This window comes from Neomonachus schauinslandi, chromosome 13, assembly GCF_002201575.2.
Source record: "Neomonachus schauinslandi chromosome 13, ASM220157v2, whole genome shotgun sequence".
NCBI classification, from domain to species: domain Eukaryota; kingdom Metazoa; phylum Chordata; class Mammalia; order Carnivora; family Phocidae; genus Neomonachus; species Neomonachus schauinslandi.
In genome coordinates, this window is record NC_058415.1 from 92,779,585 (window position 1) to 92,783,152 (window position 3,568).

Below are 3,568 nucleotides of genomic sequence, written 5' to 3' on the forward strand. Positions count from 1 at the left end.
TCCAGCTGCCCCGGGTCCCCTGCCTCCTCGGGTCCCCGGGCAGGCGCTGGCACCTGATGTCAGAAGACCACCTCCAAGGTCGTGCCCCGCTTGTGTCCCAACCGTCCTGGAGGCTCAGTCTGCCATTTCTCTCACCCAGGCCCCCCCTGCAGGTCAGGGAGGGCCACAGCCCTGTGACAGGCAGGGTAGGCGTGGGTGAGGGCCACGGATTGGTCCCCCCCAGCCGAGGCAGGATTCTAACCCAGTTCGTCGGGGCCGGGTGGACATCCTTGAGTCCAGCCTGAGCCGTGGCTGTGGTGTTTGAGGGGACACCCTGTCCGGGACCTCGTGGGCCAGCATCGCTCTGTTTGCAACCCAGCTGCTGTGGTGCCGAGGGCAGCAAGATGGACAGGACAGGACTGTGTCTGGGTGGACTGAGAAACCAGCCTGCTTCAGGGGAGCCCTCCCCAGCCTCTGGGGGTCCAGTCCAGGGAGAGTGGCCCCCTGGGAGGGATGGCTGGCAAGGCCAAGGGACCTTTGGGGCCCCATGTCTGCACCTGAGTAGGCTGGGGGCTTGACCGTGTGTGGTGAGGACGAGCCAGGGCAGCAGGGGCAGGAGGGACAGCTGGAGAGCTCCAGGATAGAGCAGCTGTGGGCTCAGGCCACCGTGGGACCAGCCTGGGCACGGGAGAGGCCGGGCGCCCGCGGGGCCACCAGAGGTGAGCTGGGTCCCTTTGTCTGACGACAGGTGCTCTTGCCCCACCTGTTGGACTAATTTCTTTATTACATCATTTTCTCTCTTAATTAACTTGTAAATATTACTTTGCTGAGTTTTTTATTTTTTATTTTTTTTTATTTTATTTTTTTTTTTTTAAAGATTTTTATTTATTTATTGAGAGAGAGAGCACGAGAGAGAGGAGGGTCAGAGAGAGAAGCAGACCCCCTGCCGAGCAGGGAGCCCGATGCGGGACTCGATCCAGGGACTCCAGGATCATGACCCGAGCCGAAGGCAGTCGCCCAACCAACTGAGCCACCCAGGCGCCCACTTTGCTGAGTTTTTTAAAACGTCTTTAAAGGGGTGCCTGGGTGGCTCAGTGGTTAAGCGTCTGCCTTCGGCTTAGGTCATGGTCCTGGGGTCCTGGGATTGAGCCCCGCATCGGGCTCCCTGCTCCGCGGGAAGCCTGCTTCTCCCTCTCCCGCTCCCCCTGCTTGTGTTCCCTCTCTCGCTGTGTCTCTGTCACATAAATAAATAAAATCTTTAAAAAAATAAATAAATAAAACGTCTTTAAGTAACCACTTCTGTGGCATCAAGCACATTCACACTGCTGTGCAGCTGTCCCCTCCGTCCGTGCCCAGAACGTGGTCATCTTCCCAGGCTAGACTCTGTCCCATTAAACTCCGTTCCCAGCCCCCACCCCCCGAGTTTCTGGCCTCCTGAGAGTTTCCACTCATACAGAATTGGTCTTTCTGTGCCAGGCTGATCTCACTCAGTACCACGTCCTCCAGCTTCATCCACGTTGTAGCAGGTGTTGAGATTCCTTCCTTTTCAAAGCTGAATAATGATCCATGGTGTGGACGGACCACGTCTTGTTTATCCATTCACCTGTCAGTAGATGCTGGGGTTGCTTCCACCCCTTGGCTATTGTGAATAATGCTGTGAACATGAGTGTTCAGATCTCTCTTCAAGACCTTTTTTTTTAGAGAGGGGAGAGGGACAGAGGCAGAGGGAGAGGGAGAATCTCAAGCAGACTCCACGCCCAGCACAGAGCCCGACACGGGGCTCCGTCTCATGACCCTGAGATCATGACCCGAGCCAAAATCCAGAGTCGGACACTTAACCAACTGAGCTGCCCAGATGCCCCTCAAACCTTGCTTTCTTAGCTTCGTACTGTTATTTTTGTGTTAGCCTGGAGGTTACAAGGTCATCCTTGAGTTATTAATGTCGAATATAAATAAGCATGTTCACCATCTTCTGGGCAATGTAATTATTTACAACACTTTAGTTCTCATTTATACCCTCTGAGATTTTTTTTTAAGATTTTATTTATTCGGGGCGCCTGGGTGGCTCAGTCGGTTGGGCGGCTGCCTTCGGCTCAGGTCATGATCCTCGAGTACCGAGATCGAGTCCCGCATCGGGCTCCCTGCTCAGCGGGGAGTCTGCTTCTCCCTCTGACCCTCCCCTCTCTCATGCTCTCTGTCTCATTCTCTCTCTCAAATAAATAAATAAAATCTTAAAAAAAAAAAGAAGATTTTATTTATTCATTTGCCAGAGAGAGAGAAAGAGCACAAGCAGGGGAGTGGAAGAGGGAGAAGCAGGCTCCCCGCTGAGCCGGGAGCCCGACGTGGGACTCGATCCCAGGACCCCGGGATCCTGACCTGAGCCGAAGGCAGATGCTTAACCCACTGAGCTACCCAGGCGTCCCTTATGCCCTCTGAGATTTTGTTCTATTTTTGTCATGTATTTTAATTCTAACTATGTTTTACACCCTGCAAGATGTATTGAGGGTGACCAAGGCCGCGGTCCCCAGGGCCTTTGCTCTGCTCTGTCATCCCTCCTTCACCGTCCGACTCCCATCAGCAGCGTTTTCCTTCTGGCTGAAGGCGTCCTTTCATATCTTTGTTTAATTGCAGATCCATTGGTGATTAATTCTTTTGGGTTTCATTTGTCTGGAAAGTCCTTATTTAGTCTTTATTTCTAAAATATGAACTTAGGGGGCGCCTGGGTGGCTCATTCGGTGAAGTGTCTGCCTTCAGCTCAGGTCGTGGTCTCGGGGTCCTGGGATCGAGCCCCGCATCGGGCTCCCTGCTCGGCGGGGAGTCTGCTTCTCTCTCTGTTCCTCCCCCTCAGTGTGTACTCTCTCTCCCAAATAAATAAATAATCTTTAAAAAAATAAAAATAAAATATGAGCTTAGATTTGACATGCACTAAAATGGACACAATTTCACTGCCTGCTTTGATGAGTTGGGATAAATGTAGACACCTGTGTAAACACAACTCAATCCAGATGCAGAACATTCCATCATCCCAGAGAGCTCACTGGTGACCATTCACAACTAGTCCTCACCACCCTCTGCCCCGGCAGCCACAGATGGAATTCCATCTCCGTGGAGGAGTTTGGCCTGATTTGGGATTGCACAGCATGTAGCCTCTCGTCTCTCACACAGGCCCGGGGCCACCCCGCCCCAGGTCACTCTCAGGTCAAGGGACGCCTGCATCCACTTTTTTTTTTTTTTTAGTAGGCTCAGCACAGAGCGCAACATGGGGCTTGAACTCACAACCCCGAGATCAAGACCTAAGCTGAGATCAAAGTCAGACACTCAACTGACTGAGCCACCCAGGCGCCCCCATTCACTCCTTGGCCCACACTGCCCCACTGCAGGTAAAGCCTCCAGCCTGGAGTGGTTCTGACAGAACAGAGAGAATATGTTACCACGAGATGCTCCATAAATGGGGCTCCTGGGTGGCTCGGTTGGTCAAGTGCCGACTCTTGGATTCAGCTCAGGTCATGATCCCAGGGTCGTGGAATCGTGGAATCAAGCCTTGCATCAGACTCCCTGCTCAGCGGGGAGTCTGCTTCTCCTCTGTTCC